We start from the raw sequence: 20,300 nt of genomic DNA on the forward strand, positions 1-20,300 counted from the left end.
AATTAAAAAACAAAAAAAAGGAGCCAGTAAGCTGAGGACTCGATAGCACCTAACAACAATAACAAGCTGATAAAATATGGTGTTCAGAGAGCAGTAAGGGTGGTCAGACAAGGAATTTCAAACCAAGACAGGCAGTGTCCAGAAGGAAGAAATGGCTAGCAATGCCAAGTACTGCAGGCACATCCGAAACTACAGACAAATGGCCATTGGATTTGGCATTTGGTCACCTGGCGACCTTGGTCAGGTTAGTTTCAGTGGAGGGCAGAGGTCTGACGGAAGTCGATTAAAAAGAGTGTGGGAAACAAAGTTGTTGGGGAAGAGAACAAGAACTTTTTTTTTGGAGTGTCTTGGCTGTTATACGTAGGATGACAGGTTTTTTTTTCTTTTTAATTTTCAAAAAATAAACAACCAAAAATAAAAAAGAAGAAGAAGATAGAAATTGCTATGGAGATGGAACCAAGTCCAAGTCAGCTCTTTGCTGTCTTGCTAGTATTGGGTCTTTAGATTTCAGGACCTAGTTCAACTCAGAACTCAGAAGGAAGGCAGCCAGCTGGACTCAGCTACCATTAGAATAGTCTTAGTGTGGTACTCTATAGGATGAGCACCAGACTGCTAACTGCAAGGTCGGTGGTTCAAACCCACTTGCCATTTCTCAGAAACCCCATACACCATTTCTTTGAGTCAGAACCAACTCCGTTGTACTTAACAACATTTTAAGAATTTTTTGTTATTGTTGAGAACAATTGTCTTGATCATTTCCCTACATTTATGCCTGAATCCTACTTCCCTCACATCTGAGGAAACTTCCTTCTGTTTGTTACTTGGTTAATGCATGTGTCCTATATTATTCCCTGACATTGATGTTGGCCACATCAACACTCTCTGGCTCAGGGTTTCACTCTGGGTCCTGAGGTCTGGGCAGACTTCATAAGGTCAACCTGAGGTACAATTCTACCCACGCCTATGAAAGAGGCCAGGATCTGAGGTTCTCCTTTGAAGGTTAGCATCTTCCAAGATGAGCCTCTAGTGTAGCAGAGCGTGATATGTCAGAAGTGGGACTGTGTGGGTTCAAATCCTAGCTTTAACACCTGCTAGTTGTCTGATGTTTCCTTGCCTCTCATTACCTCAGTTTCCTCTTCTGCTTTATGGGAATACTAACAGAATCCATCTCATAGCATTGCTTTAAGGATCAAACATATTAATATACACAAGATGTTTAGATAGGTTTGGCACATAGTAAGCACTCATGCTTATCTTGACAAATAGGACAAGCTCCAGTCAGTTGAAGCAAGGGTTTCTACCTTTTTGCTGCCCTCTGGTGGTTAGTGAGTACATTGGAGGACTTCAAAAAGCAGATTTGACCCCTTGTGTGCTGGATGAAGATCAAAGGATGATGATGATGATGGATATCCTTTCTATTTCATTTAATCTTCCAAGTAACTGTACTTCAGTAGGTAGATATCATCATACCCTTTGTATAAGAAGAAAACTGACACTGAGAAAAATAATTTGTCCAAGATAAACTGTATTGAATTATATATCATATGCACTAAAGTAAGTTCTATGTATAGCCGGGGATTCCGTTAAAGAAATTCAAAGATTAGTTATTTAGTTTAGACTCAGTTCAAGGAATATTTTGATCTGATTTCGTTCCAGTTCAATAGTTTAATAAAACATATAGTTTTGGCTTCAAATCAAACTGCTGTAGTCATTTTTGTTTTCCTCCCCCAGGAAAGTTGGTTCCGTTCATGATTTAGTGAAACATTAAGATTTGGGTTTGGTTCTGTTTGAACTTTGGTTTGGAGTAAGATTTGGTTCAAGTCCTGCTTCCAGGAGTCTGGTGAGTTTTAGATTGATGGACAGATTCAGGAAGCAGCCAGTGGCTACCAGGAATGCAGTGAGCCTGTTTCATCCAAAACATTTCCACGGCCCTCTTGTCTGAACCCGCATGATATCTGGTTCTCTTTAAGTTGGCTGTCCTGAGACAGAATCATAATGCTAACCATGGTAGTGAGTAGTGATTTTGCAACACTGACAAATGATCTCACTTTGCTGGACAGACTTCTAAAATCAAAAGCTCATGAATTTAGTCACACACTCATTCTAAAGGATTGTACCTCATTGACAAATGGAATTTGGGGTGACATGCCTCTTATGTTTGCTGCCTCCTCCCTGTTGTAACTGTGCACACAAAATAGTTGACTCTGACAATGATTTTGAATATGAAGACTAATTCACTGGTAAGGTAGCTATCATTTTTCAATTTAAAAGATGTTCTGGCTTCTGAAGTTTAACTTCATTACATTCAGGGTGTTTCGTTGTTTTGTTTTTCTAAGGAATTGTATTCCCAGTTTTATAATGTAATTTAAGGGGCCAATTAAACAACAACAATAAAAGAGAAAAAAAAAACAAAAAATAAACAGTTGCTGTGGAGTCAACTCTGACTGGGCAGTACGTCACATGTCTGTCAAACTAGAGCTGTGCCCAGGGCTTTTCAATGCTGGATTCTTTAAAGTAGATCACCAGCTCTTTCTTCTGAGGTCCCTGTGGGTAGACTTAAACCACGAACCTTTGGTTAGTAGCTGAGCACACTGATCATTTGTACCACCCAGAGGCTCAAATTGGCAAATAGGTATAACATGATGGAAGTGTATTTGAAGTCAGTTTAATGGAAGCATATCCATTCCATTGAGCAAGGGAAGCCTATGTTAAGATTTTGTTTGTCTTTGGAATAGTGGTTGATGGTGTCAGAACATCAAGAAGGATTAGGATATCGGAACCAGAGAGCACAGTGAAATCATCATTATAGTAACATTTATTGGCACAGACTGTGTGACAATTCTCCTGTCACAGAAGTACTAAGTATACTTACTCCATTAACAGCTGAGAAAGACAAAGCTTTGCAGACTGAGGGCACTTGTCCCAAGTATGCCAGCTAGCAAGTAACGGAATGAGGTCTGAGCCCAGGCTAACCCAGAACTCAGCTCCTTAACCATCACATCAGAGTACATTTGCAGGTAGTTAGCAGTTGGTTACAAATGTAAATTGAGATCAAGGCAAAGTAGAAATTGAGACACCAAGCAGATGAGCAAAAGTGCAGTGTGCAGAGTCCAGGAGTCAGGAGAAGTCAAAGGTCAGAAACTTTTCATGCAGATGGAAACCAGAGAAGGAGGAAAACTAGTCTGATAATAAAAGAAAAGAAGTAGTAGAAGAAAAAAAGTAAATTTGGCCAGACAAGACAAGGAGGCAAGGAAAACAACTTTACGACCTCAGCCACAATGAGTCCTCAAATTGAAAGCATCTTCCATCCCAGCCAGGTGGTGTCTATTGAGATCCAAACCAACCTATTATTGCACTCACAAAGCCTGGTCATAAAAGAGAGCATTTTAGTTCCTCCAGCTTGAGTAGAAATGTAAAGACAGAAATAAGAACAGGTTTATGTTAATCATGATGTCTCTGACTAGTTTATCCAAATCTCTGCCTTCTAGGCAGCTCTTACCTTCTGTTACAACATTCTGAGTGCTGGAGTGTATTTTCTTATAAAGGCACCGAACATCACCCTTGGGACTGCTGTCTCTTGGCCTGATTCTGTTTCTGAAGCTACACGAGAACACATCTACTCTTCCTACATGGCAGCCGGTAAAAGAGGGACGTGTTTAAAAGTATCTCAAATACAAAAATTTCCAAGAGATAAGAAGGCAACCAAGCAAACGAACCCATCCAAAATTGATTAGATAAATAACTCTAGAAGAGAAGAGACGCTGTGATCAATAATTGGCGAATGTGTCACACTTCCCTTTCAGTTTACACTCTAATCCCAAGAAAAGTTCATGCTCCCAGACACCACTATCATACCAAGTCGTAAGTCATATCCTTTAGTCTTTGCAGAGTCATGAAAAGTTAATAGTTCTTTCTTTAGCTCCTTAGTTCTAAAGAAGACAAGCTGGCACTTCTCAAAAATAAATGTATTGAGATACAGAAGAAAAGATATATCAAAGAATGTATCAAAGAACAAAGATGACGACTGTATGATTAATAGACACTAACTTTAGATTTGGCTAATATTTCCCCAAAGCCAGGATGCCTGTTTCTGTATGCTTTTTATAAGAGCAAGAAGGATGAGGCTGCAATAGAATCATGCCTCTTTTTGAATGTTGTACCATGTGCTCAGCTGAAGGGTCTTCAGTGGCCTTGTGTTCAGGTAGGTGGTAGGAAGCAATGTCGTCATTACTTTTGTTGTGAAAAGAGAAGGTAAAGAATTGATGCTTATTAAGCATCTGTTATGGTTGGCGGTTTGAGCCCACCAGGAAAGCAGTTACCATGGAAGAAAGATGAGGCTTTCTGCTCTTGCAAATATTTAAAAGCTTCACAAACCCTGAATAGGGTAGCTATGAGTTAGAACTTACTCCAGGGCACTTAACAACAAAAATGGGCCTCTTAATCCTCATAGCCTAATAAGGAGGCAGGTATTATGCAACCCATTTTGCAGATGAAAAAAAAAAACAAAACTGAAATTCAGGGAGGTTAAATTGTTCCAGGTGCACATAATGAGTACCTTAGCTGCTGTAACAGAAATAGCTTAAGTACATGGCTATACCAAAGAGAAATGCAAGTTCACACAGTTTAGGAGCCTCGGCTGCTGGTTCTAGGGGAAGGCTCTCGTCATTTTCATGTGGCCTGGAATCTATCTTTCCCCATGTCTGTGTTTTGTATGTGTGTGTTTTCTTTCTTTCTTTTTTTTTTTTTCTGTTTGCTTAATCTCCTCTTCTATATCTCAAAAAAGATAGATTTTTATCAATCTTTAAAAGAACAAACAAAATCCTATTCCTGAACAGGACTGTAATCACAGGTATAGTAGGATTTACTACACATAATTTGGGGGACACAATTCAACTCTAGTAGCTAGCAATAATCATCATCATCACAACCCAGAACTAGTTGCTGTCTAGTTAACTCCAACTCATAGTGACCCCATGTGTGTCAGAGTAGACCTGTGCTCCATGAGGCTTTCAATAGCTGATTTTTTGGAAGGGGATCACCTGGCCTTTCTTCTGAGAGGCCTTTGCGCGGACTTGAACCTCTATCCTTTGGTTTGCAGCCAAGCATGGTAACTGTTTGTACTACCCAGAGCCTCCAATAATAATAAAGGTGACCAGGATTTATTGAATGATTCCTATCATGGGACAATAAGGTACAACAGTTAGAACAGGCTTTAGCCGACTTAGGTATTTCATCAACAAATATACATTAAATTACTAATAGCCAGTGTATGGTCACACTGGGACTTGAAAGTAATCAAATTAATCAATCTATAAAGCTTGAAGGCCTTTTGTTAAATCATGGAATATGTCTAACAGTATATTTGATCAATAAGATACAATCCCCATCTTTAAGTAATTTGCCATCCAGTAACTAAAACCAGCAAATGAATAAGCAACTACAGCATAAAATGATAAATGTTGCTCTAAAGGCCATGCTCGTTGAGAAACACTAACCTCGAAATATGCTCATGGCGCCTCATACTGAACACCAGGGGTTATGGGATCTTAGCGTCTCCTTTGCCCTCTCCTGTATAGTATAGCCTCAGGAGAGGTTGGAACGGCCTTGCGGGTGGCAACAAGGTGCCTGGAAATGTTGAGACCCTGGGGAAGGGGTTGCTCCAGAGGGTTTGGAAGTAGTTGCTTGGCCACATGCATGTATGAAGGGGTTTCCGGAATGGCTCAGCCCTTCTAGTGAACTGCTTGCCAGGTATGAGTGGCCCCTTCTGTAGGGCACAGGAGAATTGGCTAGCCTGTGGGGGAGGGAGCTGACAGTGGGGAGGGATTGGCGTGCTGTGGTCCACAAAGACAGAAACATACATTTTTTTCATTAAAACAATCTTGAAATTGTTGGCAAGCTCATAAAAAGGGTTGGTTAGAGCCGTCTTGGGGCAGCTTTTCTTTGAGTTCAGTTTATTAATGTAGGTTTTTACATGACTTTTTATTAAGAAACATATGGTACTTTAGGCCATTTAACACCAAGGAAAAAGCTTCATAAAGAAACATTCTGAGCACCAATATAATATAAATGTGTCCTGCTGCACTTTACAGAAAAGCAAGTTACCGGGAGATTTGTGAACACTTTCTGCAGTTTCTTATGTTTGTTGACAAGCTATTTTATCTTCATTTAGGAAGAAATATATTATTTTTCAAAAGGAGGAAAGAAGAATCTGGGTAAAAATGTGTGTGCTTGTATGTTTGTGTGTGAGAGAGAGAAAGGGAAAAAAGTTGAAGGAGGGTAGAAATTTGACAACAGAAATTTGGCAATATACAAGTATATGAGAAGTCTTCAAAAAGTTAATGGAAAATGTGTATTATGAAAACACTATGCGTTGAGATTAAGGTGAGACTTCTGGTAAAACAGCACACTAGGCTGTCACGCTATACAGACCTTCTACAACAAAGGCATGAGAGACTACATGAAACGGATACAAAGGGTAATACTGGAACCCTAGGCGTCAGAGGAGACGATAGAGAAGTGCATTGAATATTGAATCCCCTGTCCTCCACAATTTTCTGCTCTCTGGGACCTGCCCCTGCTCCAGTTTTTTTGTTTTTTTTTTCTTTCTCTCTCTTTCTTTCCTGCCCCATTCCTTGTTTGTTTTTCAAATCATTTTTCCCTTCTTTCTTTTCTTTTCTTTTTCCCTTCCCTTCTCTCTCTTTTCCGTTTTTCTTAGTGTTCTCTTTTACTATTCCCTTTCTCTTTTCTTTTCCTAACTCCCTTATCATATTGTTTATTGTATTTTTCTCTTTTCTTTCTCTTCATTTGTTTTTTATTTTTTATTATTAAATTATTTTTGCTGTATTTTTTTTGGTCTTGTTTTGTCCCACCCAACAGGAGATAGCAACTCTGTCCACGTGATCCAGCCACACCCATACATCCTGCAACCCCATCTACTGGGTGAGGGCCACTATCCACCCATATACCACTTGTTTATCAATATAAAGCAGCCAACGAGAGCCAAACTCACCCACAATTGTGCTGTAAGAACAGTGAACAAAGAACCGTACACAGTTATATATTCTATCATACCCATCAAGAGACAGGTGGTGAGAGCCTAAGAACAAACCAACATACAATCATCATTAAATACAAATACAACACCACTCCAATGTCTTAGAGGAAACAGATTATTTCAGTTTACACGAAGAAGTAAGACCAAGTGGCTCCCATAAGTGACCAAAAGACAAAGATAAAGTAAAACAAAATTACAAGACTGATAGTAGGGAACCAGTGTTACCAATGTGTAATGAAGACAATCATAAAGTGAAGAGAGGGAATAATGTAGTTAAAGAACTTCCAAATGTAGAGGCAGTCATGTAGGTTTCAGGATGGAACAAACTGTCTTAAACTTAGGAAGAAAATAATGCATGTACTACTCAAGTGAAGGGGAAAGCAATATGAGGGATGTTGGCAAAAAATGACAGGGTAGGGGGAAACACTGGGAAGAATTCAAGAGTTCAAGGCAATAGGGGTAAATACTGGTACATACATAGTCCTGTAATAATGATGCTCTATCAATAGATGCATAAATACAGAAATAGATTAAACAGGTATGGGAAGGAGAGTGACAATAACTCACAAATATATGTAGGTTTGGAAGAGGACATTTGTACTTGGGAATTAGCCTTTGCTGCAAATTTGTCAATGAATGTGATGGAGAATACAGGGGACAAAGTAATGAAATTTCTTAGACTTTACCTTGAGGGAAGGAGCCATTGGACCTGGGGGCTCAGGACCATGTTCTCCAGGGACACCAACATCAGTGGCATAGCATAGTCCACAAAGACAATGTTCTACATCCTACTTTAGTGAGTAACAAATGCAGTCTTAAAGATAAGGGAGTAGCTATCCAAGGTGTAACTAATTATATATCCCAGTCTTGAGGAAAGAAAAGTGATGAAAATTGAAGACACATGGAAGTAATTAGTCCCGTGGACTAATGGAGCATCAGAACTTCAATCTCCACCAGTTCACCTTGAGACCAGAAGAACTAGATAGTGTCCAGCTGCTACTACCAACCAAAAGGTATCATATTTGAAGGCCCTGAACTGAGGGAGAAAACTCACAATCAGAAGAGACCAGGCTTACTGGTTGAACAGAGACTAGTGGGATCCTCAAGACATTGACCCAGCTTCAAGTCTGGAATTGAAATCACACCCTTGGCTCACTTTTCAGCCAAATGATAGATAGTTCTATAAGGAACAACAACACTAGTGAGGTACACACACCCCAGAATAATCAACCAATTGATACCAAAGGGGAAGTGTAATTAGTGAGATGAAACCAAGTGTACATGGCTTGTTGAATGGAAAATTGAGGATCTGCTCTGTAAATCTTCATATAATTCACAATAAAAAGTAAAAAAATCCAAACAAATAAAAAGCAGAAACTAGATTAAGGCCACTCTCACAACGAGCCCAAGGTGGTACAGCTTCTCTCTTAAGGACTTGCCCAGGTGTGCCCTTAATGGAAATTGGGGTACTAGGTTTGAGTGACTATAAGTCAAGGTGGTCAGAGGGCCCCAGAACCAATCCTGCAAGGCTTCCTAATCTGCAATAGTGTCTGTATCCCAATCATGGTCCCTTGCCCACTTCTGTAGTCCAGCCTACGACTGTGACAAATTGATCTGCCACCAAACATTATTTTGTGATGAAATCCCTGTGCCCTATAAATTGACCAAGTGGATGTGAATCCTTTGGAAACAATTATGGCCTCATACTGAAGATCTCCCTAATTTGGATGGCCTGTCTCTTTCTTATCTTTATCTTGTTCAAGACTTAATAAATGGGCCTTTATAAAATTTAAAAAGAAAAGTAAACTGTGCATGGATTTAAAAATATTTCAATCAAAATCAACTGATCATAATTTGTTATAACATGTCTAAACAGAATCTAGCTTGAGGTACTAGGAAGGATAAGACATCAGTTTGAAAAGAATACCAATCAGAGCAGCATGAATTCTGCTAAAATTGAAGCAAGAACAAACACAAAATTTATGGTGAAGCTTGGATAGAAGAATGATGATATAATTGATGATTTATGGAAAGTTGATGGGGACAATCAGCAACTTACAAATGAATATCTTGTTTGAAGAAGGGGTGAGAGAGACATTGAAAATGAAGCCTGTAGTGACAGACTATTCATATCAATTTGTGAAGAAACAATCATCTTGTTGGTGCCCTAATTAAACAGGACTGACAACTAATAGCATAAAATATAACCAATACCATAAATACCTCAATTGGTTCAGCTTACACAATTCTGATTGAAAAATTAAAGTTGAGCCAACTTTCTGTTTCATCAGTGCCAAAACTGTTGAACCCTGATCAGCTGCAGACAAAAGCAGAGCTTTCAAAGGAAATTTTAAACAAGTAGGATCAAGATTCTGAAGAATTTCATTATGAAGTGTAGTAAGAGATGAAACATTGTTTTACCAGTAGGATCTTAAAGATAAGGTACAATCAAAGCAATGACTACCAAGAGGTAGAAGTGGTCCAATCAAAGCAAAAGCGGATTGGTCAAGAGCAAAGGCCATGGCAACAGTTTCTTGGGGTGCTCAAGGTATTTTGCTTGTTTGCTTTCTGGAGGACCAAAGAATGATAACATCTGCTTATTATGAGAGTGCTTTGAGAAAGCTAGTCAAACTTTTAACAGGAAAACATACAGGAGGGCATCATCCGAGCATCCTTCTGCACAACAATGCTCCGGCTCATTCCTCTCATCAAACAGGACAAGTTTATGATCTTTCAATGGAAAATCATCAGGCATCCACTTTACAGTTCTGCTTCGCACTTATTTTTATTTCCTAATCTTAAAATTAAGAGTCCTGGTATGGCACTGTGGGTAAATGTGCTGGACTGCAAAATTGTTTGAACGGCAAGGTCAGTGGTTCAAGCTTACCAGCCACTCCTCAGAAACCCTATACAGAGTCACAATGGGTCAGAACTAATTCAATGGTACTTAACAACAACACTCTTAGAAAACAAATTTAAAGGGCACCCATTTTTCTTCACTTACAGCATCGATGGACTCAAGTGTGGCAACAATAGTGAGGTTGGCCCAGGATCGGTCAGTGTTTCATTCTGCTGTGCATAAGGTCGCTATGAGTTGGTACTGACTTGATGGCACCTAACACCAACAGCAACAACTGATGTAACACAGACTGCATTGATATGCTAAGTTCCTAGGACCCTCAGTTCTTTGTTGTTGTTGTTAAGTGCTGTCAAGTTGATTCTGACCCATAGCGACCCTGTATAGGGTTTCCCAGGAGCAGCTGGTGAGCTTGATCCACCAACCTTGCAGTTCAAATGGCTTTGCAGTCTGGCGCATTAACCCACAGTGCCACACCAGGACTCAATTCTTTAGAGATAGATAAATGGCTGGTATCATCACTTAATAAAAGTGTCTTGAACTTGAAGGAGCTTATGTCAAGGAAGGCAACTTAATAGTTCTTATTTATATCTTTTAATTCCATTTTATACAAACGTTTTGAAGTCCCCTTATTTGTATATTCACACCATTTAAATGTCTATTGACCTTTCGATGGTATTTTCAAAAGCAGCTGTGGAAGAGCTATGTCTTGGTTACTTGAATTTAGAACAAGCTTTCCTAAAATGAAATTATTCCAGAAGTATTTTCTATGAAGAATGCAGGCTAATTAGAAAAAGAGTCTTGTGGTTGACCTCATTTGTCCATTATTTTTTCCCATTTCTGGATCCTGGCTCAGAGTGTCAGGCCCAGAGGCAATAGAGTTCTAATAGGAACAGGACCAACCTGAACAAAACATCTGCTAGAGACACATCCCTCTCACCTTCTGCTGAAACTGTGGTTGTCTTGGCAACACTTCCAATGTCCAAGATGAGAGTCTGGTCACCCATCCTGGAGGCAGCCATCTGGAGTTGTCCTCATGCCAGGGACTGAGCATGATTATAAACTCCAAAGAAGACATGCAATTGACATGGATGCTGGAGTTGGGACCAGTGAGGTATCAAAAATTAGTGCCAGGAAGATCCTATGATACTGGTTCTCATCTGAGGGAGAGTGTCTTCCAAATGACATTGGCGATATCTGGAGACATTTTTGGGTAGGTGCTACTGGCATCTAGTGGGTAGAGGTCAGATATGCTACTATCACTACCCTACAATACACAGGCTAGTCCCCACAACAAAGAATGATCCAGTCGTAAATGTCAATATTGTTATTGAGAAATCTTGTCCTGTATTAATCCAGGGAGAAGCCTGCTGGAGACTGGATTGGTGTGTGCACACTGAAGTGGGTAGAGTTGCTTTTGTTTTTCTGCTCTATTCAGAGAAAGGCTAGAAATTGTCCTTGCTCATCCCTGAGAATCCTTGACAACATTAAAATCCACTTTAATTCATCCTGCCATGGGAGAAGGGAGTGTAAAGTTTTGGACAACTGGGACATTTACCTTGGAAAGAAAGTCAGGTGGCTCTAGGGCATTCTTGGAGGCCTTAAAATGAGACCGCAAACACAAAGGAGGTACAATGGGAGGGGGAGGGAAGAAGATGGTATGAAATCTGCGTCTTTGAGGTAGAAGACTTCAACTTCTAGGAAGGGTTTTCAGCCCTGGAAGTGGCTGTGTCTGTGAACAAGAGGAGGATTGCTATAGAAGACATCGTCCTAGTTTAGGCCAGTGGAGGTGATAAAGGACACGTCTAGGAACCAATGAGTTACTGGGTGGTAAACAGTAAATGTACTTGCCTGCTAACCAAAAGGTTGGAGTTTGAGTCCATCCAGAGTCACCTTGGCAGAGAAGCCTGGCAATCTACTTCTGAATGTCTGCCATTGAAAACCCTATGGAGTACAATTCTACTATGACCACATGGGATTGTCATGATTTGATTCAACTTCTTTCTGGGAACTGGTTTAGGACTTTGTCATGGATTGAACTGTGTTCTCCCCAATGTATGTGTCAGCTTGACTGAACCATGATACTTGGTGATTTGGCAACTGCCCTGATTCCCCATAATGTCATCTGATGTGATAAACTGATAAGAGGATTAAGGTTGGGTTGTTGCTGTTAAGTGCCATGGAGTAGGTTCTGACTCATAGCGATCGTGTATAGCGTTTTTTTCAAGCAGGAACTGGTGGGTTTGAACCCATAATCCCATCATGACCCTGATCGGATGTGAGGGACTTTCCTAGGCTATGACATGTAACACCTTTTATCTTACAAGAGACAAAAGGAGACAGGTGAGCAGAGAAAGAGGGACCTACTAGCTTCAAGACCTCAACACTTTAGAGTGTTGAAGAGCAAAGATTTAGTCAGTTTGAGGACTGAATGTGCCTGACCCAAACCATGGTATATTCAATCACTTCATATGCATGTGAAAGTTGAACAGTGAATAAGGAAGACCATAGAAGAATTGATGCATTTGAGTTAAGGTATCAGAGGAGAATACTGGAAGTACCATGGATTTCCAAAAAACAACAGATCTGTGTTGGAAAAAGTTCAGCCAAAGTACTCCTTGGAAGCTAGGATGGCTAGACTGCATGGTTCATACTTCAGACATGCTGTTAGGAGGGACCAGCCACTGGAGAAGAACATCATGTTTGGTAAAGTGGAGGGTCAGAGAAAAAGAGGAAGATCCTCAACAAGATGGAATGGCACAGTGGTGGCAGCAATGGGTTTAGGCATAGCAACAATTGTGAGGTTGACCCAGGACCAGGCAGTGTTTCATTCTGTCATAGTGTTTCTATGAGTCAGTACTGACTGGATGGCACCTAACATCAACAACTATCATCAAGAAAGGTGAACCAAGAGCAAAGTGTGTCTTTTGGACCTGGGGTCCCTGCAGTGTGAAGCTCCTAGATCCAAGGACAGATTGATGACAAGACATATATGGAGATCTCGAAGGAATGCTGGGTCAACAGATGCTGAAAAGAGACAAAAACCATTCACCAGAGCTGGCAAGAACTCTGACTTCAGACTCCTAGCCTCTTAAATGGTGAGAGAATAAATTTCTGTTTGCTAAAGCTATCCACCTGTGATATTTCTGTTACAGCAGAACTCAATAACTAAGAGAGACTTCCTCAGGTCAGTTGATGAGTTGGCCCTGTGTCTCCTTGGGGTCGCAGTAAAAGGTGCTATGTTTAATTACTATAGTTGCTTCACCAATATTGCCAAGGAATGACCTTAGAGTAGACACCCAGTTTACACCATGCTGCAGATTTTCACCTAGCAATTAAATCCACAAATATTGATGCAGCCCCTGATATTTGCAGACATAGTCCTAGATTCTGTGGGAGAGATCTGAAGACAAATGGATCATGGCCCCTGTCCTTAAAGACGCATTCTGTAGTCAGGGAGACAGGCAAATCTCCCACACTACAGAATATGGCTATAATAAAAAGCAGATTGTAGAAAGTGCTAGAACCGAGGCAGTACAAGTGAAGTGTAGCAGTGCAATGGGAAAGGAGAAAATAAATGTATTCCAACTGAGGACGTATGGGAAGACCTTGTAGAGAAAGTGGCATTTGAATAGGACCTTGAAAGATAGTGGGGCTTTGACAGATAGAAAGATTAGCATGCACACATACGTGGAAGGCCCACGGCCTGTTAGAGAAGTTACAATGAATTTCGTGTAACTGAAGCTGACAACACTGCAGGGGAGTTGTAACTAAAACTAGAAAAGGCATTTAAAATTGACCACAGAGAAACTAACTACCAAGCTGAGAAGTTTCTGTTTTTTATATATATCAAAATGCTTGAAGGCATTTAAGTAGCAGAACAATAAAACCAGCTTTTTTCTTAAGAAAGAGAATGTTGTTAGTTAGTGTGCTTGATGGAAGAAACCCAGGCAGCTCAACAGTTAAGCATTTGATGCTAATTGAAAGGTCAATGCTTTGAAGCCAACTGCCTTGTAGGAGAAAATGTCATCTGCTTCTGTAAAGATTGTTATTGTGAAGTGCCCTGGAATCAGTCCCAACTCATAACGACCCTGCATCGTGTTTTCGAGGAGTTACTGGTGGGTTCAAACCTTGGACCTTGCGGTTAACAGTCCGGTGCTCATCCTACAGTACTATATTAGGACTCCTTGGAAACCCTATGGAGCATTTCTACTGTGTTCTTTCATACGGTCTCTGTGAGTTGAAATTGACTTAATGACGATCTTAATTTTTTGTATGTATGTATGATGGAATGAAGAGAAAATTGCTAGACAACCAGGTAGGGGACTTTGGAATCAATTGCCAAATTTGTTTTTAAAAGTTTTTAGATATACCAGGAATGAAATTTTCAGCCCAGGCCATATTTGAGAGTTTGGCAGTACAGAGTAATAGTTAAGAGTCGGGACTCTGTAACTTCTACCTACTTTGAAATCCTGATTTTGCCACTTGCTTGTGGGCAAGTTACTTCTTTACGCTTTAGTTTCCTCATCCGTAAAATGTGATTAATAAATAGAGCCTTCCTTACAAGATTGTTGTCAAGATTTAAACATATCACGTGAAATGTACTTAGGACAGATTATGGCACAAAGAAAACACAATAATGTGATATTATTCAGTGGTTTATTATGGTTCATGAGAGTTAAGTGTTAAATTTGCAAGATTTTACAGTAGCTGATGTCATGTTGTTGTTGATAGGTGCCTTCTAGTCGATTCTGATTCATAATGACCCTAAGTATGCACAGCAGAACGAAACACTGCTAAGTCCTGCTCCATCCTTACAATTGTTATGTTTGAGCCCGTTGCTGCTGTGACTGTGTCAACCCATCTTGTTGGGGGTCTTCCAGAGTTTCGCTGACCTTCCACTTTACCAAGCATGGTGTTCTTCTCCAGGGGCTGCTTCCTCCTGATAACTTGTGTAACGTATGAGAGACAAAAGTCTTAGCATCCTGGCTTCTAAGAAACATTCTAACTGTACTTTTTCCAAGGCAGACTTGTTTGTTCTTCTGGCACTTCATGGCACTTTTAATATTCTTCTGTAACACCATAATTCAAAAGCATCAATTTTTCTACAGTCTTCATTATTCATTGCCCAACTTTCACATGCATATAAATGATTGAAAATACCATGGCTGGGGTCAGGCACACCTTAGTCCTCAAAATGACATCTTTGCTCTTAGGCACTTTAAAGAGGTCTCGTGCAGTACCTTTACTTAATACTATATGTCATTTGACCTTTTGATTGTTGTTTCCATGAGTTTTTATTGTGGATCCAAGCAAAATGAAGTCCGTGACAACTTCAGTCTTTGATCCATTTATTACGATGTTATTTATAGGTCCAATTGCAAGGATTTTTGTTTTCTTTACATTGAGGTGCAACCCATACCGAAGGCTGTGGACTTGGATCTTCATCAGTAATTATTTTAAGTCCTCTTTGCTTTCAGCAAGTAAGGTAGTATCATCTGCATATCACTGGTTGTTAATGAGTCTTCCTCCAATCCTGATGCCATATCTTTCTTCATATGATCCAGTTTCTCAAATTACTGCTCAGCACACATATTGAGTAAGTATGATGAAAGGATACAACCCTGCCATACATCTTTTCTGGTTTTAAGCTATTGAATATTCTCTTGTTCTAACAACTGCTTTTGGTCTATGTACAAGTTCCTCATAAACATCTTTCTTTGAAATATTATCCATTTTTGTCATGATCCATAGTCACAAGTCTTTGCAAAGTCAATAAAGCACAAGTAAACATGTTTCAGGTATTCTCTGTTTTTAGCCAAGATCCATCTGATGTTAACAATGATATCTCTAGTTCCACATGCTCTTCTAAATCCATTTTGAATGTCTGCTAGTTCTCTGTTGATGTACTGTTACAACCACTTGTGAATTATCTTCAACATTTTATTTGCTTGTGATATTAATAATATCCTTTGATGATTTCCACCTTTTATTGGGTCACTTGTCCCTGGAATGGGCACAAATATGGATCTCTTTCAATTGGTTGGCCAGGTAGCTGTCTTCCAAATTTCTTGACATAGATGAATGCATTCCTTCAATATTGCATCAGTTTAATGAAAGATTTCAGTATGTATTCTGTCAATTCCTGGAGCCTTGTTTGTCACCAGCACCTTCAATACAGCTTGGACTTCTTCCTTCTGTACCATTGGTTCTTGATCATATGCTACCTCTTGAAATGGTTGAACAGAGACCATTTCTTTTTTGGTACAGTGACTCTGTGTATTCCTTCCTTTTTTTTTTTTTTTTTTTTGGTAATTATATACTTAAATTTTAATTCATATGATCAAAGCCAAAAAGGTTAAGCACAATTTAAAATTTTACCACCAGTTCCTTTCCATGACATTAAACATCTTTACTCTTAGCAATTCACTGCAAGCAGTGACCTAGAAATTTGTTGAGACAAAAACTGTAATAGGTATCTCCTTCCGCTTTTTTTGGGGGGGTTAGAAGAAACAATGAACTGATGTGCCTAAGATACCACTAGAGTGTATTCACCTCTGGTTATGACCTCTGCATTGAAGATTTGTAGGATTTTAAAAATAAATAACATTGAAATCTTCCCACAATCTTGATCTATTTAAAGATTTTCATCTTTGAAATAATTTGAGTGAATGCTTTATGATCTAAACAAATGGTTCATAAGTCCCTGATATCAAAGGAATCCCTTATTTTTGTAAGTGCCCTAAATATATTCTACTGTCAAGTTTCTTGATTTTAAGATGTCAGCAATATGGAACCATCTTAATAATATAATAGAACTTTTAATTACATCACTTTCACATCAACACAGCAAACACTCTTAATGATGATTACATTGGCCACTTCCACTGATTGGCAGGAGGCTCTTACACTAAAGGCTCCCATGGTTTCCAAAACATAATTTTTCTTGTCAGACTTAGTTCATTTTCAGCCTGAAAAATCACTTCCTCAATTTGTCCATCCTGAAGTTGGTCTTCTAATTTTTTAACATCTGGCTCTGCTTTCACTATATTTAGCTTCTCATTTGTAATCTCTTCAATATACTTTGCATATACTGCAGTTTTAGGCAATTGATCAAGACAATCAAGGATCTTTGTATATAATGTCCTTAGTCATATGAAGCCAGTCCCCCCAGGTCAGTGGTCTTCTTCAACAGCCCTGTCATGATCGCCCTTCTATCTTCTATTGATGCTTTCTACATTATTCAATTATTTTACCTATAGAATCCTTCAACACTGTACAATGATGTTTACATTTTTTTCTTTAGTTATTTTAGCTTGGGAAATGCTGAGCATACTCTTCCCTTTGGTTTTCTAACTCCAGGTCTTTGCACATTTCATTATAATACTTGACTTTGTCTACTTGAGCTGTCCTTTGAAACTTTCTATTCATATTCCTTCCATTTGCTTTGGCTTATCTACACTCAAGAGCAATGTAAGAGTCTCTTTTAACATTCATTTTGACTTTTTCTCTCTTTTCCATCTTTTGGATGACTTTTTCTTTCTTCCTATATGATATTCTTGATGTCATTCCACAACTTTTCTGGTCTTTGAACATTAGTATCTAATGCATCAAACCTTGAGATTTTCTCTAAAATCTTGAGATGGTCTCTAAATTTAGGTGAGCTATGTTCAAGTTCATATTTTGGCTTTCATGGATTTACTTCATTTTCTTCAGCTACAGCCTGAAGTTGCAAATGAGAAATTGATGGTCTGTTTCAAAGTTGGTCCCTGGTCTTATTTTGGCTGATCATACGGAGCTTTTCCACCATCTTTCCCCACAGATGTAGTAAATTTATTTCTTGTGTATTCCATATGGTGAGGTTCATGTGTGCAATCACCTATTATGTTGTTTAAAAAAAGTATTTGCAATGAAGAAATTGTTGGTCTTGCAAAAGTCTATCATTTGGTCTACAGCATAATTTGTATCACAAAGGTCATATTTTCCAACTACTGATCCTTATTCTTTGTGTCCAGCCTTCATATTCTAATCACCAGTAAATATCAATGTATCTTGATTGTATGTTTGGTGAATTTTAGATGAAAGCTGGTAGGATTCTTCAACTTAATCATCACTGGCTTTAGTGGTTGGTGTGTACATTTGAATAATAACATCACAGCAACACACAAGTCAGTCACCACAGTATGACAAACTGACAGAAAAGTGGTGGGATGTCATATTAGTATCTTGAAATAAGCTATATATAAGCCATTTACACAATGAAAATTAGCAAATGCTATATATACATCAGAGGGGAGTCCTGGTGTGGCACTGTGAGTTAATGTGCCAGACTGCAAAGCTGTTTGAACTGTAAGGTTGGCAGTTCAAGCTCACCAGCTGCTCCTTGGAAACCCTATACAGGTTTGCTATGGGTCGGAACCAACTTGACGGTACTGAACAACAACAACAAATACATCAGAGGTGGGGGTGGAGGAAAAGAAGAAAGTGGAGGAGGGTGTGAGTGAAGATGGTGAAAAGGAGAAAGAGCGAGAGAGAATGCTATATATTTTTTAAACTGTAGAACAAATTTTGGTCTGCATCTAAAAAAATGATGGTTCTTTTTAGTTAGAAAATATAGGATTCTCTAATGAATTATGTATCAGTGATACTCTCTGAATTCTTAAAGGACTGTGAGCTCTGGAACCACCTCAGATTTCAAATCTAGCTTCTCAAGCAACTTTGTGCTTTTGAAAATATCTCAAAAATGAAGGTGTCCAAAAATAGGCATCCTTGCTTATCTCATTGCATTCCCATGGGACTCGGTGTATGTGGAAATAGAAAAGTGGAATTTGAAGTGACTTTTGAGGAATGAAGGAAGGTGGGTTAACTCAAGCAATAGTCTAAAACACTTTATTGCCACATTGGACCTCAGGTCACACAACATGAAAATTATCTTGGATGATTTGGCTGTGATCATATAGTTCTTTGGAAATCAGGCTACTTGAGTTTGCACCCCACTTCCACTGCTTATTTGGATAACTCAGTTTCTGTTTCTGTAAAATGGGAGTAATAATGACACTTCATTTTTATTAGTATTAAATGAGTTTTTGACTTCTTTTTGTTGTTGTTAGAAGTTGTCGAATTGATTCTAACTCACAGAGACCTTATACACAACGAAATACTGCCTGGTCCTGCACCATCCTCACAATCATTATTAAGCTTGAGCCCATTAATGCTGCCACTGTGCCAATCCATCTCATTGGGTCTCTTCCTCTTTTTTGCTGACCCTCCACTTTATCTAGTATTATCTCCAGAGACTAGTCCCTCGTGATAAGTCCAAAGTATGAGAGACAAAGTCTCATCATCCTGGCTTCCATGGAGCATTCTTGTTGTACTGCATTCAACACAGATTTGTTTGTTCTTCTAGCAGTCCATTGTACTTTAATATTCTTCTCAGACACCATTAATTCTTTATTCACTGTCCAACTTTCACATGCATTTGAAAGAAATTTGACTTCTTTGAGCCTCAGCTTTCTCATCCAGAAAATGTAAATTATATTAACAAGTGACTCATCAACTTCATGGTCTGTTGTGAGGCTTGAATGAAATATGATGACTGTGAAATTACTTTGGATACCACAAAGCACTAAAGAATCACTTTAGTGATGAGAAAAATGCATAGCAACAGAGAGGTGGTCTTGGAATGCAGTTATTTTTCACCAAAACCCGTGGGTTGGTTGTGAAGAGAGGAGGTAAATTGTAATGGGCTGTATAAATCATGGGATCATCTGCCACATATGCAAGCACATGTGCCCAGCATAGAAAGGAATCTGGTCATACATTGGCCTTTCTGGTCACAAACAGATAAACAAACAGCAATTGTCAGCAGGGTCAACCCACAGTAAAAACGAAGTCCATTGTCTTTTTATATCTGAACCTGGAGAAACCACCACTTAGCTAACAATGATGTGATATGAGCACTAGGAAAGTCCCTAAGCTCTTGCCTTCTTCTGCCAAGTCCACCTACACTGGCTGAATAATGTTGGGGGCCTCACAATTCTCATGCTGATGTGCGCTTGGCTGACACTTTAATCTCTTATCAGCTATTTAAACCTCATGATGAATGAAGATCCAGGCATGCTGTAAGCAAATGCTCTCACTAACTGCATGGATCTACTGTAGGTGTTATGATGTAGAATATTGGGGAAATACAAACTAAAATGGACCACGAGACGCAACTACACAGATGTCAAAGGCCAGAAATCCAAAAAATGACAATACCAATCACTGGCAAGTGGAGCAAAAGAAATTCTCTTCATTGCTAGTGGGAATATAAAATGGAATAGCCACTACTCAAAGCCTACATGTAAGAAATGGGAAGTCATACAAAAAGTATGGTATGGAATTCAA

At 39.2% G+C, this 20,300-nt stretch overlaps 1 pseudogene; it reads right to left on the bottom strand.

Moving 5' to 3' along the window:
- Positions 1 to 16,780: 16,780 nt before the first annotated feature.
- On the bottom strand, positions 16,781 to 17,115 carry LOC102816963 (annotated as a pseudogene).
- Between the last annotated feature and the right edge of the window lie 3,185 nt (positions 17,116 to 20,300).

Source organism: Chrysochloris asiatica, unplaced genomic scaffold (genome assembly GCF_000296735.1).
Source record: "Chrysochloris asiatica unplaced genomic scaffold, ChrAsi1.0 scaffold00031, whole genome shotgun sequence".
Classification (NCBI taxonomy): domain Eukaryota; kingdom Metazoa; phylum Chordata; class Mammalia; order Afrosoricida; family Chrysochloridae; genus Chrysochloris; species Chrysochloris asiatica.